Raw genomic sequence first — 22,788 nt, forward strand, 5'->3', positions numbered from 1 at the left:
TGTGGAGGCCTACCTGACAACTTTTGAAAGGGTTGCTGTTCGGGAAGGATGGAAAAAGGAGCAATGGGCAGGACTGCTTGCACCATTTTTGACAGGTGATTCCCAAAAAGCCTATTATGACCTGGAACCAGGGGATGCCCAGGACTATGAGAAACTAAAGGCTGAGGTCCTTGCACGCCTGTGTCTTGGACTCGGTCACTTACAGACTATTTACCGTGATCTACCAGTGAGCCAAATTAATATGAGAATACGTGCACGTGGAAGTAAGACACTGACACTTCGCAGTTTGCCAACTTCCTAAAATTCTGTTTTATTGAGGAACTAACAGTATCATTTATAGGGCATATGATGCAGGCAAAGCATATACATTGATTGGGTGAAAAGTCCACTGGGTTTCTGCGTGTTCGTCCATCCGTGTTGACATCTTCCAATCATTGTCCCCAAAGAGACTCATTCCCTTTTATGGGGGTTGTTTACATTAAAAGATACTTTTCTCCTAATGAGTCACCAAGGGTGAGACTCCGGATGAAGGTGCCATCTTAATTATCATCATTGTTCTGTCAACCTATATCTGATTGTTTACTTAAGAGAGTAAGGAATTTAAAGAGCAAGATACAGACAGTAGCAAGACTATAAAATTGTCATTTTACTGATCATCTAATAAAACGTGGACTGTCAATCACAATCCACTACACCTGGGCGTCACCATTGCAGTCCGGGCTCAACGGGTGCATCAGTGGCATTACAGGGCTGACAAACCACCCAGATCCCAGATGTTTGATTTGATACATCTCACCAAGAAGTGGCTCCAGCCAGAGGTATTGTCAGGCCCTCAGATTGTGGAGCGTGTGGTCATGGACCAATATTTACGTGCGCTCCCTGCCACTTTGAGGAAGTGGGTTGGCCATGGAGACCCTAAATCTGCAAATGAGCTGGTGGACCTGGTGGAGAGATATGCAGCCGCTGTGGACTTTTTGCACTCACCTGGGCCGTACCCCAATGTCACTAGGGGTGGAAAACTATCCGGAGGATCCGGTAAGACTGTTCCATGGGCCAGAGGCTCAGGGAAAAATGATAAGACTATTGTGTCAGTTAATGAGACTGTAGGCTCAGGACCTAGAGACTGGCCAAATAGGTCAGGAAGGTCCCCAAAGCCGTTTAGAGGTCTAAGTACTGAACATATAATATGTTATCATTGTCATGCGTTAGGTCATATTGCTGCAAACTGTCCTTTAAATGATGAACCTATGCAATGTGAAAATGCTTATTTAGGAAAACGCATGTCTCTTTTTGCACAGGTGGTATGTACTGCAGCATGTCAGAAACGCATGGAAAAACAAATGTGTGTGATTGCCATTGATGGAAAGCCAGTAACTGCTCTGCTAGACTCGGGTAGTGTTGTGACCTTAGTTAAAAGTGATTTGGTAAACCCTGCAAGCTTACACCCTAGCACGATTGGGGTTATTTGTATTCATGGTGATACACGTAATTACCAGACTGCTCTGGTGGAGATTGGTACTCCCTGGGGCCCTGTGACCCATTCTGTGGGGGTGGTGCCCTCTCTGCTTCATGAAGCCATAGTGGGGAGAGATTTTCCCCATTTCTGGAAGTTATGGGATAAGGAGGGGAGTCAGGAAGACCGAGCTCCCCCTGCTGGGGAAACGCCGGGAACTCCTGAACTCACTCCTAACCCCTTTGACTGCCGAGTGGAAGTGGAAACTGTGGGTGTGTCCGAGGAAGGCGTAGATCTTTGCCCTTTCTCTGTAATGGCTGGGGAGCAGGAGGAGTTGGATCCAACCCCAGACACTGAGGATATAGAACAAGAGATGATCGCTGGCTCTAGTGAGAGTGGACAGAATGTGGTGCCTGACCTAGAGGTCAGAAAAGAGGATTTTTGTACGAAACAACTGAAAGATTCCACACTTAATAGAGCCCGTGAAAACATTAAAATGATTGATGGGGAACCAGTTGAAAATGATGTAGCGGTGTCTTTTCCCTACATGGCTCTTAACAATAACTTGCTGTATCAAGTGGTAAAGCAAGGGGAGGAGGTGGTAGAACAGTTAGTGGTCCCCAAACCCTTTCGCCGGATGGTACTAGATTTAGCCCATGGGCATATAATGGGTGGACACCTGGGTGTAGAGAAAACAAAGGAGAGAATAACCCAGAGATTCTTTCGGCCAGGCTTACATGGAGACGTCAAAGCGCATTGTGAGTCATGCCCGGAATGTCAATATTCTGCGCCCTCACCCCATTTTCGTAGTCCGCTAGTACCTCTACCCATAATTGAAGTACCGTTTGAAAGAGTGGGCATGGACCTAGTGGGTCCAGTAGTAAAGTCTGCCCGGGGCCATCAGCACATACTGGTGATACTTGACTATGCCACCCAGTATACTGAAGCCATCCCCTTGCGTAATACCTCCGCTAAAAATATCGCCAAAGAGCTTGTCCGGGTGTTTAGTCGTGTAGGTATTCCAAAGGAGATATTAACTGATCAGGGCACGCCATTTATGTCTAGAGTTATGAAAGAGTTATGCAAACTGTTCAAAATCTCCCATCTCCGTACCTCGGTCTACCACCCCCAAACTGATGGGCTTGTGGAAAGGTTTAACAAGACCCTTAAGAATATGTTAAAAAAGGTGGTGGACAAAGATGGGAGAAATTGGGATTTTTTGCTAGCATATCTCATGTTTGCTATACGGGAAGTACCTCAGGCATCTACAGGATATTCACCTTTTGAATTACTATATGGTAGACATCCCAGGGGATTGCTAGATGTTGCAAAAGAAACCTGGGAGGGAGAGTCCACGCCCTATAGAAGTGTCATCGAGCATATCTCACAGATGCAGGATAGAATCGCAGCTGTCATGCCACTTGTTCGGGAACACATGGAGCAAGCCCAGGAGGTCCAGAGAAGGGTTTATAACCGGGGTGCCAGGATCCGTACCTTCAACCCTGGGGATAGAGTGCTGGTGCTAGTCCCCACCGTGGAAAGTAAATTCCTCGCAAAGTGGCAAGGTCCCTTTGAAATTAGGGAGAAAGTGGGGGAAGTAAATTATAAAGTTTACCAGCCAGGAAAGAGGAAACCCGAACAAATCTATCATGTTAATCTCTTAAAACCTTGGAAAGACAGGGAAAGTTTGTTGGCAGTACCAAGCCCCCAAAAGGACGTGGTTCCCGCGGCCCCTCAGGTACCTATAACGGAAACCTTATCAGTAGCCCAACAAAATGATGTTAAGGAGTTTGTGAGGAAAAATGGAGATTTCTTCTCCCACCTACCTGGACTGACGACGGTCATACAGCATGACATAGTTACCCAGCCCGGGGTCCGCGTAAATGTCAAGCCCTATAGAATACCCGAGGCCAGGCGGGAGGCGGTGGCAAAGGAAATAAAGGACATGTTAGAGTTGGGAGTGATTGAGGAATCTCACAGTGAGTGGTCGAGTCCCATAGTGTTGGTCCCAAAACCAGATGGAACAATTCGTTTCTGTAATGATTTCAGAAAACTGAACAGTGTGTCTAAGTTTGATGCGTACCCGATGCCTCGGGTGGATGAGCTCATTGACAGGTTGGGAACGGCTCGGTACATAACCACCTTAGATTTAACTAAAGGCTATTGGCAGATTCCTTTAACGGAAGCTGCAAAAGAAAAGACGGCATTCTCCACCCCCGAGGGGTCCTTTCAGTATAAGCGGATGCCGTTTGGTTTGCATGGGGCTCCTGCATCATTCCAAAGGATGATGGACAAAACATTGAGACCACATCGCCAATATGCAGCTGCCTATTTGGACGATGTCGTCATCCACAGTCCAGACTGGGAATCTCATTTGTCCCGCTTGCAAGCGGTAGTAGATTCGCTGAGGGAAGCAGGTCTTACCGCCAACCCCAGAAAGTGTGCCATAGGCTTAGAGGAGGCCAAATATCTTGGCTACATCATTGGTCGAGGTCTCATTAGGCCTCAGATCAATAAAATTGAGGCAATTCAAAAGTGGCCCCAACCTGTAAATAAAAAGCAAGTCCGGGCATTTCTTGGAATCACGGGATACTACAGGCGGTTTATCCCCAATTTTGCCACCATTGCAGCCCCACTGACCGATCTGACAAAAGGTAGGGGGTCGGTCATGATTAAGTGGAATCCTGAGGCGGAGACCGCATTTCAAAGGCTGAAACAAGCTCTCTGTGCTCAACCTGTGCTTGTGACCCCAGATTTCACAACAGAGTTTGTGGTACAGACTGATGCCTCTGATGTGGGACTAGGTGCTGTCCTGTCCCAAATCAGAGAAGGGGAGGAGCACCCTGTGGTCTTCCTAAGTAGAAAGCTCAACAAACATGAGAGAAACTATGCCATTGTGGAGAAGGAATGTTTGGCCATCAAATGGGCCTTGGAGGCCCTGAAATATTACCTGTTAGGAAGACCATTCAAGTTGGTTACTGATCATGCCCCGCTCAAATGGATGTGTGATAATAATGAGAAAAACAGTGGAGTGACGAGGTGGTTTCTCACGCTACAAGTGTTCAAATTCACAGTGGAACACAGAGCGGGGAAACTGCAAAGTAATGTAGATGCCCTTTCCCGGGTCCATTGCCTGGTTGGGACAGTTGCTCAGCCGCAGGGGCTTGAGCAGAGGGGGGGGATATGTGACAGGATGAACGGCGAGGTGATAGAGGGACGCTATGTGTCACCTCGCATATGCTCATACCTGACAGTTTAGGTGGAGTCCACTCCGGGTTTTCGGGGCCACAGTTAAGCAGGTGGGTCCGGACCAGAGTTTGGGCTCCACTGATGACCACCAACAGGTGATTCAAAAAGGGCAGGGCTGGAGCAAGGAGTCGCTCGTGGCCTGGGACTCAGAGAGGTATTCTGAGAGAGCTGTGTGTATGGACTATACCTACAAGAAAAGGTTTGCTGTTATTTTATTTTGGTGGTGACAGGGAGAAGCCCTTCACCTCTGAGAGAGGAAACATCTTCTGTTTAGTTAGTGCCTGGATGGCCAGGGTTTATTTTGATGTTTTGTTTATTTTGATATTTCTTGCAAACCTTTTTAATAAAACTGACAACCAGTCAGATTTTGCCGAAAGCCTGCTGTGCGGTCTACCTTTGTCCCAGGGAAGGAGATCCCCCACCTGAGCTAACCCCCACAATATATATATATATGTGTGTGTGTGTGTGTGTGTATATATATATATATATAAGCTAGATGTTACCTTAATTCTAACAAGGGATCATTTATGACCAAAAATATTGCATACGAAGACATGGAAGTGCCCGGCCACATTCAAGCACTGCAGAGCAAAAGTGTGAACCCTTGGTTTGAAGCCTGTGTACTGCATAATGAAGGAGCAGGAACTTACCAATTAGCCACCAGCTCTCTTTGCTCTTCTTTTTCTGTCTGCATGTTTCCTTTTAGAACATGTGCTTGCAGCAAAGCTTGATTGGCTCCTAGTGCTGCCCTTCCTTCTCATAGCTGTTGTCAAATGGGTGACAGGAGTATGATTTCATCGTTGATTCAGTTGCTTATGCTCATTGTGTCTAAAATGTATTTATTTTTAAAGAAACATACAGATTGCAATAATTGGTGTTTGCTGATAGCCTATTGGTTTAGGTAGCCGAACACTTTTTCTTTTAATCGTTCAGATCTAATCTTTTGTGCCGTACATAAGAGCAGGTATGACACCCATCAACAGCAGTTCAGATCTCAGGCAAATGGATATGTGGGGTGCAGTTTGTTTCTAATTTTGTAATTGTAATTTATAATCTGGTTAGTTTTTCTGCTTTACAGTACTTCCAACTCCTATAAGTGCTTTTTTGAAACAAAAGAAAGATTAAAATGAAAAGGGGGATGTTTGTTTTTATGTGAGATCCCAGAATCCTCAGTTCTGGTCATTCTGCCTGGGCACATGAGTCATAACTGTAAAGTGATTAATAATATTAAAACCCAGCAACAGGTGAAACCCAAGAGAGAGGAGTGATAGCAGATTTCATTTAGACTATAGCTGCCTATCTCTTCCGTTACTATTATCTTTCTTGTTATCTCTTATTCTTTACTTCTTTTCCTCTCACGCTCCCTACATTCTGAGTATACATTTCTAATCTCTGCTTATCTGTAACCTATACCAGAACCAATGGAAATCAGATGATTATAGGGCTATAACCTAATACATAATAAACTGTTAATGGGGGAAGCCACCTTGTGGAATAAATACTTGTGTTTAAGTATACAATACATACCATTTCTGCATGCCTCTATTCAGTTGCCCACAATTTGTACAATACTTAAAGAAAAATGCAAGTTGTGTTGAAATAAAAGTCCCTCCAGTGTAACTAGTTAGTAAAAAAGGATTACAGCTCTTCTATTTTAATCTAAAATAAGCAGTGTGCAGTGGTACAACACTAACCAAGTTCCGAAACGCACAATAAAAAAATATCAGCGTGTTCTCAGTCATTTAAAAGGTAGGTCTCTGTTGCACAATTTTCAAATACATATGGAGGCTGCTTTTCTACATAAAGGTGCTTCTGCATCATGTATAACTAGTTCTTGGTACAAATAGCTGGGCCCAGCATAGAGCTGTAAGCATAGATATTAGGATTAGCACAGGTGTTTCTGGCACGGGACATGGCAAGTATACAGAACAAGGGGTTACTTTTTACTGTTGGGATTTACATTAGTTTAGTGTCAGGGATTATGGGATTCAGTTTACAATTTATGGTGAAGGTAAAGTGTTAGGATAGGGGGAGGAGGCTAACTTCAGGAGTTAGGTTGGTAATATGGGTTTGCACAGAGGGAGGGTTAGGCTCATGTGCTAGGGCATAGGTTAAGGTAAAGTGCTGGGTGAAAGGTAAATGTTAACGCTTGGGTCAGAAATGTAACAGAACTGAAAGGCTCATATGAATGGACTGCCTTAACCCAGTACACATTAGTGTGATATAATACGCACCGCAATGGACCTGACTGCTGTAAACTGGCCATAAATATTATTATGCTCTCACTAGCGGATACTTTCTCAGTGTATTATAGGTTGGAACACCCTCTTGGTAAACTACAGCCTCAGCCAGTCAATAGAGCCACTTATTGCAAGGACATAGGGGTACGGCTATACTCCAAGCCTTGATGAGCCCTGGAGACAAATTTCTAAAATAGCCCTAATCTCCATTCACATGTACAGAAACTTGTGGTTAAAATCCTGAAAAGCTGAAGATGCCTGTAAAAAGCACCTTATCAAGGAAGATGTCTGTTTGGAGAAGCACTTGACCAATTCATAAAAGATGTCACAGGAGAGAAGGTTTTACTTCCACAGCAAAAGATCCCAACCTTCCACCACCTATACCAAACCAAAGCACCTAATTGTTCCACACAGGTTTCAACTTCAGTTCAGTCCCAACTTTCAGCGCAAGACTTGGCCCCCCAAAGTTCTCTTCCCAATAAAGGGGTGCCTTCACTCCTAAGAGTATAGGGGACGTCTGTTAAAGTTTGTCTCTGGGTCTTAGACATCCCAGACCTGTGAGTTCAATTGGTGGTTTCAAGGGGAGTAAAAAATGGAATATAATCTGCAAGGCATGGTAATTGCAGACAATCACCTCCAGTTTGTTACAGTGCCCCTTGGTCTATACTAGTTGCAAAGGTCTTAGCAACTTGTCCTGCCCTTCTCAGAACTACAGGTCACCAGGTATCCAGGTCACAGGTTTTCTAGATGACCTTCTTTTAAAGGAATCATCTACCTTCCAGCTGTTGACAAACATGCAGAGGACAATTCTGATGCTTCAGGCTTTCAGTCGAGTGATCAAAAAAAATCTGCTCTCCAGCCTCCTCCTCGCCTGGAATACCTAGATCAGGTTCTAGACACATCCCAAGCAAATGTTTTCCTTCCAAAAATACAGTTCTTCACTCAAGAATTGATGTCAAAGAGGCATCCCACAAGGGGTTTTAGGTGTCACGGTAGACTTCTTTGAGGGAATTGTATAGATTGAAACTCACTGTCTAGACATCCCAAAGGACCACATCCCAGGAGTGGACAACTGGAAAGGTGACTATATCAGCCACCACTATCTGGATTGGGGCAATGGACCCCTTACCCAGACATCTTTAATATGATGTCAAAAGTGGGGAACTCCAGATGTAGACATCCAAGCCTCCAGATTCAGCAACAAACTACCTCTGTTTGCAGCCAGGACCAAGGACCCTCGAGCCGTGGCCCTGGGTGCATTGATAATTCCCTGGTTTCAGTTCAGGCTAATCTATGCTGGTGCAAATTCTGCCCTGACTGCTTGAAAAGATAGAGCAAAATAGGAAAACTGTGGATCTGATTGCAACGAACTGGCATAAAAGAACCTGATACACCAGGGTTGTCCCAGCTGCGATCAACTACAGCTATGGGGGGGGTTGTAAAAAAAAAAAAAAAAAAAAAAGTTTACACATGCGGCCGTGTCTCTTTACTGGGCTTTTACAGTCATGGCCAAAAATATTGGAGCCCCTGCATTTCTGTCAGATAATTTACCACTCAACCCAGAACATTGTTGCATGTTTAGGCGTTAATGCAATATTTAGGCATTCTCATGTTTATTTCTTTGGTTTGTACTGGCATGACACAAAAAAGTGGAGAAACAAAAAGCCAAATCTGACATTTCACACAAAACCCCCAAAAATTATTGGCACTCTCAATTTAATATTTGGTAGCACACCCCTGAAATAACTGAAATAAATCACTTCCTGTAACCATCAATCAGTTTCTTACACCTCTCTACTGGAATCTTGGACCACTCTTCACCAACTGCTCCAGGTCTTTCGGATTGGAAGGGTTGCTTTTCCCAACTGCTGTTCTGAGATCTCTCCAGAGGTGCTATATGAGATTGAGATCTGGACTCATTGCTGTCCAGTTCAGTACTCTCAGCACTTTGTCCTAAACCATTTCTGGGTGCTTTTTGACATGTGCCTTGGGTAATTGTCCTTCTGACCTCTGACAGAGACTCCCCTTTGTGACATTGGGTCCTAAATTGCACCCCAGAATTCTTTGGTAGTCTTCAAGTTTCATAATACTATGCACACGGTCAAGACATCCAGTGCCTGAAGCAGCAAAGCAACCCCAAAACATCAATGAACCTTCACCATATTTGACTGTAGGGACAATATTATTTTCTTTAAAGGCCTCATTTCTTTTCCTGCAAACAGTAGCATGATGGGCTCTTCCAAAAAACTGTAATTTTGTTTCATCTGTCCACAACACATTTTTCCAAAAAGATTGAGTTACGTTTTGGCAAACTCCAATCTGGATTTTTAATGTTTCTGTGTTAGCAAGGGGGTCCTCCTGGGTCTCTTACAATAGCCTCCCTTTTCATTCAGATTGCAACGTATAATAGGATTACGGTTTTCGCTTTCGTCCATGTCCAAGGAGATTAGCTACAGTGCCATGGGCTATAAACTTCTTGACAATGTTGTGCACAGTGAACACAAGAACATTAAGATCTGGTAATTGAAACAGGTGAGTTTAATTACAAGTTACAGGAGCATCACAAAACTTGGAATGTAATTATTTCTTACAATTTTGGGAAGGTGCCAATCATTTTGTCCAGTCCATTTTGGGGGGTTTGTGTGGAATGTGTCAGATTTGGCTTTTTGTTTCTCCACTTTTTTGTGTTATATCAATGCAAACAAAAGAAATAAATATGAGAATGCCTAAACATTTGTAATTGCAACAATTTTCTGGGCGAAGTGGTGCATTATCTGACAGAAATATTTTTGGCCATGACTGTAAGTTTTATCTTCCCAAAGAAAAATTCCCCATTCTTCACACTCATGCCTAATTCATGTCATCAGCTTTCTGCAGCACTTTCAAGGATGAAGCACAATTAGAACCAAAATATCTGATGAGTACCTTGAGAATTCATTGAGAATTGCTTCAACATCCATCGAACCTAATATTGATGCGTTAATTTATCAAAAACAGTGGCAAATATCGTACTAGTTTTATGTTGTCCTCTTTTAGTTTCATGATAAAAAATATCACAAAAAAGTGAAGCTTTATTACTCAGATAGGTACATTATCAATATCCGTGATCATTACCTTGTGACCTGCCCAACTTTTTCTGTCCCTCAGCTATCCTTATTGTTAAGGTATTTTATGTGTGGCTCAAGACAATTTCTCTTCTTCCATTGTGACCCAGGAAAGTTAAAAGGTTGATAAACAGACATACTTCGACTTCTAGAAGACGACCCCTTGTCACTTCCAAACAGGCAGGATCTGCTGTCTCAAGGGCCTCTACTCCATCCAGCTTCTCAATCATTAGCTTTAATGACACTGCTGTTGAAGCCCGGGACTTAAAAGAAAGATGGATCTGAGTCTGGAATTCCTGTCTTGCTGAAGCAAAAAAAGTTTTTTTTCCCCCGTTTTTATAAGTGAACACATTCCCTATATTCTCAGCGGCACAAATGCTGAAGGAGGAGAAACAGCAGTGCACTGATCTTCCCAGTGAAATGCTGTGCAGGAGGAGGGGTGTGTGTGTCAGGACAACTCTGATCATTAGAGGAAAGTAGGCTGAGTTCCTAGCATAGCTAGAGAACTGACCATGATGTGTTCTCCTGCCTAGTGTGGTCAGTTTTTAATAGGAAAGTAGAAGGACTGGCAGGAACACCAGGGATTTCACACAAATGAAGCAATACAAAAAGAAGAGGATACTTTTTCATACAAGTACATGGTACAACAGATACGTATCAGGAATAAGAAATGTTGGGTTTACATATTCTTTACTTGGAGAACGAGAATATAACAATGTGTGACAAAACGGGACTGAGGCTCTCAGGTTCACAATGCATACAGCCTAGATGGTAAAACCTATGTGGGAAAGGAATGCTGCAAGTATCTAAAGCAGCCCATAAATTACTCTATTTTCTTTCCTTCCACCACCACGGGTGGAAGGAAATAAAATCACTCGATTCCCCAATCAACACAGTCAGTGCAGTGCAAATGCGTTCTGCTGGAGGGAGGGCATGGGGAGCTTTCCTGGACGGCAAAACACGAGTACTGTTAGCAGTTATACAGTGAAGGAAATAAGTATTTGATCCTCTGCTGATTTTGAATGTTTGCCCACTCACAAAGAAATGATCAGTCTAAAAATCGAATGGTAGGTGTATTGTAACACTGAGACAGAATAGCAACAAAAAATTCAAAATAAATTCATGTCTAACAAATTATGCACTGATTTGCATGTTCATGAGGGAAATAAGTATTTGATCCCCTGTCTTTCAGCAGGATTTCTGGCTACCAGGTGTCTTTCATACAGGTAACAAGCTGAGATTAGAAGCAGTCTCTTAAAGGGAGACTCATTTTGTTACCTCATAATCTCATTTTGTTACCTGTATAAAAGACACCTGTCCACAGGAACAATCAAACAATCAGATTCCAAACTCTCCACCATGGCAAAGATCAAAGAGCTGTCCAAGGATGTCAGGGACAAGATTGTAGACCTACACAAGGCTGGACTGGACTACCAAACTATCGCCAAGCAGTTTGGTGAGAAGGTGACAACAGTTGGTTCAATCATTCGCAAATGGAAGAAACACAAAACAACTGTCAGTCTCCCTAGGTCTGGTGCACCATGCAAGATCTCACCTCGTGGAGTGTCAATGATCATGAGAACAGTGAGGAATCATCCCAGAACTACACGTGAGGATCTTGTCAATGATCTCCAGGCAGCTGGGACCACAGTGACCAAGAAAACAATTGGTAACACACTATGCCGACAAGGATTGAAATCCTGCAGTGCCCGCAAGGTCCCTCTGCTCAAGAAAGCACATGTCCAGGCCCGTCTGATGTTTGCCATTGAACATCTGAATGATGCAGAGGAGGACAGGTTGAAAGTGTTGTGGTCAGATGAGACCAAAATTGAGCTCTTTGGCATCAACTCAACTCTCGTGTTCAGAGCAGGAGGAATGCTGCCTATGAACCCAAAAACACCATCCCAACTGTCAAACATGGTGGTGGAAACATTTTGCTTTGGGGGTGTTTTTCTGCTAAGTGGACAGGACAACTGCACCGCATCAAAGGGACGATGGACAGGGCAATGTACCGTCAAATCTTGGGTGAGAACCTTCTTCCCTCAGCCAGGGCATTGAAAATGGGTCGTGGATGGGTGTTCCAGCATGACAATGACCCAAAACACACCTACCCAAGGCAACAAAGGAGTGACTCAAGAAGAAGCACATTAAGGTCCTTGAGTGGCCTAGCCAGTCTCCAGAACTTAGTCTGATTGAAAATCTGTGGAGGGAGCTGAAAGTTCTAGTTGCCAAACGTCAGCCACCAAACAATGACTTGGAGAGGATCTGCCAAGAGGAGTGGGACAAAATCCCTCCTGAGATGTGTGCAAACCTGGTGGTCAATTACAGGAAACGTCTGACCTCTGTGATTGCCACCAAGTACTAAGTCATGTTTTGTGAAGGGGATCAAATACTTATTTCCCTCATGAACATGCAAATCAGTGCATAATTTGTTAGACATGCATTTCTTTTGAAATTTTTTTTGCTATTCTGTCTCTCAGTGTTACAATACACCTACCATTCAATTTTTAGACTGATCATTTCTTTGTGAGTGGGCAAACATTCAAAATCAGCAGGGAATCAAATTCTTATTTACTTCACTATTGAGAGAGAAAAGGTAGGAGAAAAGTACACGAATCAAGAGAGAGACTGAGGGAAAAAAAGGGGAGGGGGGTTATAAAGACTTTTTATTTTGTGAGGCATGCTCACAAAAAACTGCTAAAATGGTGACATAAAAGTATCCCAAATCTAATGGATTGCTCCATTGGTGTTCTAACATTTTGTCATATTCTAGAGTGGTTTAATGTGCTTTGTCCAGTCTGTGTGGGTTGATACAAGCCTAGCACATACTGGTCACTGCATGCATTTGCTTTCTGTGATAATGGATTTGCTAAGAGACATGCTGCTTGGAGCCAGCTTTATGCAGAATAACATGGTTCAGTTACAACCACAGCTCTCTGTTGATAGCCAAGTTGTCTGACTCACCTAATGAGGCACAGGAGGTCACCAAGTTGCGTTCTTTTGTACCAGCATATCAGTCACCGTGACTGGGCAGGTGAAGGCACACCCACGTTACTAGGCCATGAGCCCTGAACACAAGTAATGGGTCCATTTGGGTGATTTCCCAGTCTGCTACACTTGGAAATGAATGGCACTGTTACAGGTATACAATGGCAGTCTCAAAATGGAAAAAGGCTTTAGGATAAATGACATTCACTCACAGAATGGTTTACAAACAGCCTTATCACAAGACAGATTAGTTCATGTTAACACACTACAAATCATTTGGTTTCTTTGGAAACAACAGTTTGAATGTTTTCTTTTCTTCAGGTGTGCAGTTGTGATTTGACCAGGGTTCTTCATATGGCTTCATATGCTATAGCGCCCAAAAGGGAGTGCTTGGTGCATAAAACTGCTAGGCATTCTTCAGCTGCTTGTCTCTAAACAGAGCAATGAGATTTATGGTTCATGAGCTTAAAGTGGACTTTTCAGTAACTTTGAGTTTGTATGAATACATCTCTGGCATGTCACAATATACAGCAAAAGTATATTTATGTGAGCAATTGCAGCACTGATACCAGCCAACCATGACTGTGTCATCCTCTGAGCCAGAATCTTGGTCCACAGTAGATACTGACCCTAAATGATGCACAAACAATGATGGCTCTGTTCTACTGGACAGACAGATAAAGGCATTTTCAAGAGGAATAATGTAGTCTCTGCAAGAGATAAAAAAATATCTAAGTGTAACACTGACACATTACTTATCATGCATGTTCTTAACACGAAAAATATGTTTTGTAATAGAAGCACAATGCAAAACATTTGCTTCATTTTGTAATGTATTGTGATTCATTGAAGATAAATTGCAGTGTGCATGTTTGAACATCCCAGTGGTTTTTCCACCTGCTCAAAAATGCTTTCATGTATTGGAGACATCATGCTCTCCGCCTCGTCCAATCAGATAATGCTTTGCATTTATATAGAAAATGAAAGGCATTCTCTGAATGGTGCCTGTGCCGAATGACCGACCTCCTGTGTTCACAATGCAGCAGCAGGACCTCAAAGCAAGTGGAGATCACTGGAGTAACGGAGAAGTGTTTATTTCAGTGGTTTCTTGTTTCTATAGGGATACCACAGTTATGGTATATTCGTAGATACATTGGTCGAAGTTGGACCAATGTAACTATGTTTAAAATGCCATGCCTGAAATTATTCTTTAGACAGTTCATTTTGGACATAGGAATCCTATTTCCTTTATCAATGCAGGACACTTAACCTCCACCCTGGTAAGCAGCTTGTACCCACTTTTTTCTCTTCTGTGCTGCTTTGTTTGACTGCCAGGACTGCGACAAAAAAAACCTGTGTAAGTGCAAAATTGACCCGTCAGAACTTACACAAGGCTATAGACACCTTCTCCATCCCCACATACTAGCACTGGCTAGTCACAAGGGAACCAGTGCTGTCACTTAATGGAGAAAATGAGTCACATGTCCACCCATACCTGGAAGTACAAGTTATTGTATTTGACTTTGCTACTAGGGATTGAACCAAGTAGCTCCCCTGAAGCCGACTGCTGGGAGTGGATCACATGACTGGACCAAAGTGCCCCGAGAATAGGCAAGTATAAGCATCCTCCTTCTATGGGGTGGTTAGTATATGAGAAGGTGGGTGGGAGCCATTTTAAGCATAGTTAGTTCTAGCCAGGACTTCAACTTTAAGATAATCTTGTACTTTGCCCTGAATGTGTAAAGGAGATGAACATTTGAGAGTTTATCTATAGCCATATTTTTTTTTCCTTTTGGTTTTATTATTATTATTATTATACAGGATTTATATAGCGCCAACAGTTTGCTCAGCGCTTTAATCATCATCATCCTTGGGTGTTATTGGCAATTATTGTTTCATGATTTCATATATTTTGTGATTTTAGTCACATATAAGTACACTTAGATATTGTTTTTTTCGGGGGGTTTGTATTTTTTTATTTATGTAGATTTTATTATATGCTATTATTCTTTCCGGTTTGTAGTATGTATAAGCACAGCACCACATTATTTTATCTTATTATTGTCCATTTTGGTATGTGGTAGGGTGTTAGCAGCTTTATTCAGAGCCTACATCTGAGCGCAGGAGGATCATACAGTTTACTTTGTGATAGGAAATCCAAAATGTTACATAATAGGGGGTGAAGAGAGACCTTCTAGTGGGGACAACTGTCTAACAGGGGATTTTCCCTCACTTTGAAAAAATTCCTCTCACTTCCTGCTGCGAATCCAGAACAGGTAGTTTTGTTTGAAAAGCATGACAAATGTTTATGATACACAGTGCTGTATCAAACTAAGGGCTTGTTCACATTAGCTTTGTTCTCTGAAGTGCAATCTGTGTATTGTCTCTTCACCACCTGCATTAAACTTTTAAACTCTGCACTGGTACACTGCAACCATGTACATTGCACACAGTTGAGGGGTGGTTGCAGAGCAGCTCCATCCACTTGTATGGGTCACTTTCAGTGGGTGGTAGTGCCCATTGAAAGGAATTGGGGGTATAATTCCTGCTGCGGCATGCGTTCACCCCCAACTGCGGCATGTGTTCACCCCCAACTGCGGCAGTTGTTCACCCCCAGCCGCTGCCTCTGCAGCTAAAGTGTTAATGAGTCCTAAATATATTCAGTCAGGGTTTAAATCTACTTTAATTTGCTAATTGTCAACATACTTTTAGTCTGAATGGTACCATGTGTGACGTAATCTGTAATCCTCCTTTTTGTATACTCCCCAAATAAAGTCATTATATCTGCATACTTTATATTGAATTTCTCTTTCTTTTCATTGTGCATTAAACATTTTACTTTGTCAACCATATGAAATAATTGATGTGTTCATGTCTGGTTTTAAAGTGGAATTTAGTATCTTTTTGGCAAGCGGCTGGCTTTCTTCATATGTAAACTCATTGTTATTCATGCATTTGACTTCAGTCTTCGTAGTGCGCTCCAGAAACATCATACTGCGCCTTGTAATGCATCATGTCATCTAATGTCATCTGGTTTCAGGAGAAGGCAGGGCAAGACTGCGTCCCTTTTGTACAGGCTCTTTGTTCGTTAACTGTCAACATTGAATATTTAGACTTAAGATTTGTGTGTAGATGGATTTAGGGAAAATCCATTGGAAGTCCTTTTAAATGCTGACTTAAAGGAGGACCTGGCAGCATATAGTGAACCGTATGTATAAAAGGTGTCCCTTATCAGCTTACAGTGCAAGCACTCAACTCAAATCTGTTTACACGAGAGCAAATGACTTTCTCGGTGTCTCTTTCCTAACCGTTCAGTGGGTAGTGTTCAGTTCTGTTACTGAGAGCACCTCCGACAACTGTCTTGCAAAAAGATATATTTCCCCTATCCCCGCCTAGTAACTCCATGGTCACCTAACAGTTCTTCCACAACAGAACAGGAGATAAGAATGTAAAAGTGTGTATGTTCATTTTTAAGCAATTGATATCAGTGTCATAAGGCTAAAGGTTGCCATGTGCATGGTAAGATCATAAATTAAAATTGACATGGCATCTACTCATTAAATGTAATTGCTAAATGTTTAAATGCTTTTCATTGCACAGTTTAGGCTTGGTACTTTATCCTGGAGGTGGAACTACAGATCAGAGGGCTATATTGCAAAATATTCACATTCCCCAGCGACTTGTCCTTGTGTACCCTTTTATCACTGGTGACCAGTGACCTACTGGATATCTGATGACTGTGCTCTTATTTTTGTACTGGTGGCCAACAGCACTTATCTTGCCGTGTTTGCACTCAGTGGTTTTGCCGTTCTCACAGTATTGCCACTTTTACCTTCGTGACCAGGGGCATGATACAAAGCTATGTTGCCTATGTTGGTGGTCTTTGGCCTTTCCATTTTTGACTATAATATCCCTTTAACATTGTTAGCCAGTGGCCCTATAATAAGGGAATTTCTTCACTTACGTAAGTGAACTGTTGACTATTAGGATGACCCAGTAATACATGCTTGCAGTTGTAACAGTCATACTGCTCCTGGGGGCAGCAGCCAGCAGAGCAGCTTTGTAACTTTTGTTGGCTGTTTAGCTCCTTCCTTCACATCTGGAGCCAGACTTAAAGAGGTTCCAGTAGGTCAATCAAGGCTCAAACTGCAGACTGATATGCAAACACAGAGATGGCTTCTCAAAACTGAGCACTGACCAGCGTCCTGTGTCTGACTATTGATTCTTAAATTGAACTTGTGCTTTGCTCATGCAGGGCAAAGGGAAGAGTTTATTTAACCACTTGCCTACCAGGCACTTATACCCCCTTCCTTACCAGGCCAATTTTCAGCTTTCAGCGCTGCCGCACTTTGATTGACAATTGCGCGGTCATGCAACATTGTACCCATATGAAATTTTGATCATTTTTTTCTCACAAATAGAGCTTTCTTTTGGTGGTATTTAATCGCCACTGGGCGCTTTACTTTTTGCGCTATAAATTAAAAAAAGTGCAAAAAATTTGAAAAAAAAAAAATTTATTTGTTTCTTTTATAAAATTTTTCAAACAGGTATTTTTTCTCCTTCACTGATTTGCATTGATGAGGCGGCACTGATGGGCACTGATAGGCGGCACTGATGGGCACTGATAGGCAGCACTAAAGGGCACTGATAGGCAGTACTAATGAGGTGGCACGGATAGGCGGCACTGATAGACAGCACTAATTAGGGGTCACGGATAGGCGGCACTGATATGCAGCACTGATAGGCGGCACTGATAGGTGACACTGATGATGGGTACTGATAGACGGCACTGACTGGCATCACTTCTGGGCACTGACTGGCGGCACTGACTGGCACAACCCCTGGGCACTGACTGGTGGCACTGACTGGCAGCACTGGTGGGTGGCACTGGTGGGTGGCACTGGTGGACAGCACTGGTGGGTGGGCACAGGTGGGTGGCGCTGGTGGGCACAGGTGGGTGGCACTGCTGGGCACATGTAGGTGGCACTGCTGGGCACAGGTAGGTGGCACTGCAGAGTGGCACAGGTGGGGGCACTGCTGGGCACAGGTGGGGGCACTGCTGGGCACAGGTGGGGGCACTGCTGGGAATGGGTGGGCGGGGCTAGTGGGCGCACAGCTGATCGGAACTTGCGGGGGTCACTGCTGGGCACCGATCATCAGGGCACTGATCATCAGTGCCCTGATGATCGGTGCCGATCCCCGCTCTGACAACTGCCGGTTCTCGGCAGTACTTTCCTCACGATCTGACAGCGTGAGGAAAGTGCAGCCGAGAACCGGCACTTGCATTTTCCTGTGATCAGCGTGTCATTGGACACCGCTGATCACGTGGTAAAAGGCCGGTGGGATCGGCCTTTCACCACATCTCGTGATCAGCTGTGTCCGTAGGACACAGCGATCACGGAGATCGCCGGGTGCGCGCCCCCTGGGGCGCGCAGGAGAGCGCGTTCTGGGAGGACGTCATATGACGTCCACTCAGAACTGGCCGGCCGCGGTGAAGCCGTCATTCGGCTATGCGCGGTCGGCAAGTGGTTAAAGTGCTTCTAAAGTCAAACATTTTTTTTACTTGTATACTAATACATTCTATGAATAAAGGTAAAAAAATCTTCTTGGTGCAGCTCCTCCCGCAGCCCCCCCCCTTATACTAACCGATACCCCATCTCAATCCAGCGATGTGCATGAGAGCTGGGGCTCTCCCAGATCTGTCTCCTCATTGGCTCACAAAGCAGTGGGAGCCATTGGCTCCTGCTGCTGTTAATCACAGCCAATGAGTGCACCTGCTCGAGTGCTCCCATAGCAAAAGGGGACACTTGGATGGGGGGAGGAGAGAAGACCGCCTGCAGGGGATGCAAAAAGAAGAGGATGTGGGCTGCTCTGTGCAAAACAATTGCAAAGAGCAGGTAAGTGTAGCATGTCCTAGATTGTAAGCTCCAAGGAGCAGGGACCTCCTATCCCTCTTGTATTGAACTGTATTGTTGCTGTATTGTCTCCCTTTATATTGTGGCGCTATATAAATCCTGTATAATAATAATAATTTTTGGTGTTTTTTTTTTTTTTTGTTTCTTTTATTTTAATCTTTAGAATCACTTTAAAGCCCCTTGGGTGGACTCAGCAAAGTGGATCTGCAAGCTCTGTCCGCTGATCCCCACTGAGCAGTTGTATGACAGGTTTGTGTCCGTTACGCTTGTGCAGAGCAGACACGGACACAGCCCACTCTTCTCTATGGGGTGATCAGATGTAAACGAACTGGCTATCCATTTACATCCAACTGTCATCCGATCCACCAGACACCTGCCCATTTACATCCGCGTCCCCATAGAGAACAATGGATGGTCGATTGAGTCAGTTAGTATGAAAGGGCCCTTAAGTGTAATTCCACTTTTTGTTGAGAAAAAAAAAAACAATCCCCTCTGGGGGATTTATGCCAATTGCAAGGATTTTAAGGACTTTGTTGCATATGGCTACATTTGCTGCTCTTAAGAAATAGCTGTTTGTTTCACCATGTCCTTTTGGAAGCTGAGGGTTGGGTTTGGCTCATTACAATCACCTGGTGCACTCTGTGTTCTGATGGGAAAAGCTGCAGCGTCTGCATCCTTTTAGAGATTTTTAACATTTGCGAAATATCTTGCCAAAATTTAATTTCCTACTGCAGGGGGTCCTAAAACTTCACTTGTATCTTAGTGCAGACTTGTAAAACAATCAGCCAATCACACAGGCAGGAAATTACATTTCTGTTTGTTGCCGTATTGTATTGAATTTTACAGAAAATTACAGAGGCTGTAATTTGAAAAAGAAACATAACTTTTAATAAAATTAAATGACAATATGACTTGTCTTGCAACTGTATATGCTATATATGTATTTTTTTTTTTAATTGCTCTATTTTTTTCCACAAAAGTGGAGTTATTGCTTATACTTACCCTTTCTCTTATGCCTCCCCCATTCTTGTCAATATGTGCTGCAGAAACCAGCACTGCATCATGGAGGCAGGGGGGGGGACATGAGAGCGAGAGAGATATGCTTCCCATACCTGGAAGTACTGGGTATTTCACATTGGCTCCAGTTGGCAAGGGAACAAAGGCAATGTGATGGGAGGGGACATTTACAGGACAGCACTTGTGAGATACAATCTCCTGGGACTAGATCATCCCTACTTAATCAGCAGATATAAAGGAGAAATTGAGCATTTATTTCTTTTTTCCATCCACATTGGAGAGGGCAGTTCATTCTCACCTGTTGTGATGTTTTTCTTCATACACAACGACATTGCTGTATAGTTACATTGCAGTTACTCAACTCATGAAACAGTTTACCTTCTTGTTTGATTATTTTAAACCTGCTCTGTATCGCCTTTTGATAGGCAGATGTCATACTGAAGGCCGAAATTCTATATTTCTGAAACATGTAATATTCTTGTCCAATAGCATAAATGTCCAGGCTGCTCCACCAGCTACTGGGAAGAGCCTGCGCAATCAAGAATGCTAATTCTGTCATGTTTATACCTTGAAACGAGGAGACGGTTTCCTCTCATCATCCACGAGTGTCTAAACATCACCCCTGAACAACACATACCTCTGTCTGACACCAAAGGCACGCTGTTTGGTCTGGAGGGAGCAGTGTTATTCTTTGTCTGCAGCATCCGAGGGGAGACATTTTTCTCTCAGCAGCACTGCCGGTCTCAGCACAACGAGACGTCTGTTCCTGAAGGAAAAGCGAGAAACACATTTTTCCAAGGGCCAAGCAAGCGACCACGGCATTGGAGAATGAGTCGCCAAGCCAGATTTGCTCACAGTGCTTCTCCATTCATCCCTTCCATACTAAAGTTCCAAGGAGCACCTCTCTCCTGATTAACCCTTGCCTGGACCATTTTGCTTTCTTAGGCCAACAAAAATAATTATACTCATGGTTGCTTATTTTGGGCTGCACAGGAGGAAGGTGCTGATACCAAGAAATGTCGTAATTGCTCTTTATGGCTTCTCCTACTCAAATAGCTGCTTGTGTTATTTTTATGTATGAGCTGAAGGAGTAGCATAGTATTAAGGTCTCTGCTCCAGAGACAGGGGATCCTACTGCTAAGCCCAACAGTTTTTCTCTGACCAAGACGAAAGTTGTTTTCTTGTCTTGTGTGTCTGAATGAGACCCAGTCTGTACAGTCTCCTTTATCTATTGCTTTAGGACATCTGCTAAAATAGTTCTTGCTATCCTGTAAGAGTCTAGTTTTCTGTTTATTGAGACTGTTTTTATAAAAGTAAATAGCAAATAATGTATTACAGATATATTTAAAGCGGAGTTCCATCCAAAAGGGGAAGTTCCAATTTAATGCCTTGTCCCCCACTCCCCATTAAGGATTGTCACCTTTGGGGAGTGGGGGGGGAGCGGGTACCCGAATTTGACAGGCACCCGCTCCCACCTCCGCTGCAATCGCCTAGGCAGTCGAAGGTGGAAGTTGTCCTCCCCCCTTCCCTCCCCGTAGTCTTTTGGGACACGTGACAGGTACTAGAAGATTACGAGGCCATTCACAAAGCGCAGCAATTCTTGCGCATGCACAGTGGGCACCCGGCTGTGAAGACTAAAGATGCCGGTGCCAGGGAGAGAGGACGGCCGGTGAAACCAGCAGTGGTGAGGACACCGCTGGACTGAGGGAGAGGTAAGTGTCAGTATTTTGAAAGTCAGCAGCTACAGTTTTTGTAGCTGCTGACTTTTTTTTTCAGCTGGAACTCCGCTTTAATTAAAGTGTGTATATATATCCAAAACTTTTTTAGTTTTAGATAGAGTACAGGAAGGATTAGATCCCCTGTCAAAGTTCTAGGTATGTTCACAATTTAAGTTTTTGGAACTCCCATCACTTACTGCTCTTTTGACCATGGTTCCAAGAGCAGAAAACTATCAGAAATCCATAATTTTTGCACATGGCATGAGAGCAACGTATAAAGGTAAATGTTCCAGTGACAATTAAGAGAGCAGTTAACCTCACTTTGTAGAGATTTCCTCTCAATTCTTGTTGTGTCTCTGGGACAGAGAGTTAAAACAATATTAAAACCAAAATAAACATTTAATTTCTTACAGCTTAACAAACTTTAAAGTGGAACGAAAGTCCCGCTTTGAAAAATTGGGAGCAGGTAGGATCTTTATTACAGAAGAAACATGTAATGGGGTTGATTTACTAAAACTGGAGAGTGCAAAATCTGGTGCAGATGTGCATAGTAGCCAATCAGCTTTCAACTTATATTCAGTTTATAATTATTATTTATTAAGTGCCATCAACTCGAGTCCGAGTCCTAGCGACTTAATGGATTGAAGCTCTAAAAAGAAGTCTTCTTTGTACTAGTCTTGTGAAAACCACAGCTGTAGTCAATGTGTCCAACCACCTAGTAGTAGGTCTCCTTCTTCGCCTGGTTCTTTCAATCTTTCCAAACATTATTTCCTTCTCCAATGATCTCTCTCTTCTGATAGTGTGACTAAAGTAGGACAATCGCAACTTCATCATTTGGGCTTCTAGTGACATAGCTGGTTTGATCCCTTTCAAAATCAATCTTTTAGTTCTTCAGGATTCAATTAAACTTTGACAAAATAAAACTGGGCGCTGATTGGTTTCTATACAGAGCTCCAGATTTTGCACCCTCCAGTTTTAGTGAATGAACCCCAATGTGTCTTCTGCAGTAAATGAAACCTACTAGCATAGCACCTGCATACTGAGATGACTCCAGCCCTGCCAATGTACAGGAGTGACGTCCTCTCATGCCAGCCAGTGAACACG

General features: G+C 43.4%; 1 protein-coding gene and 1 long non-coding RNA gene across 3 annotated transcripts in view; one reads left to right on the forward strand and one right to left on the reverse strand.

The window, feature by feature from the left end:
* The window catches only part of MIPOL1 (mirror-image polydactyly 1), a 539,082-nt gene that overhangs the window by 287,391 nt on the left and 228,903 nt on the right, over nt 1-22,788 (forward strand). The window lies entirely within an intron of this gene.
* LOC149460032 (uncharacterized) lies at nt 13,251-20,945 on the reverse strand. The gene is made up of 2 exons (XR_016313162.1): nt 20,604-20,945; nt 13,251-13,744 (listed from the first exon to the last, which is right to left on the reverse strand). It is a non-coding gene; the product is annotated as an uncharacterized LOC149460032 (long non-coding RNA).

Source organism: Staurois parvus, unplaced genomic scaffold (genome assembly GCF_062004578.1).
Source record: "Staurois parvus isolate SC_StPar_1 unplaced genomic scaffold, SC_StPar_1.0 ptg000237l, whole genome shotgun sequence".
Classification (NCBI taxonomy): Eukaryota; Metazoa; Chordata; class Amphibia; order Anura; family Ranidae; genus Staurois; species Staurois parvus.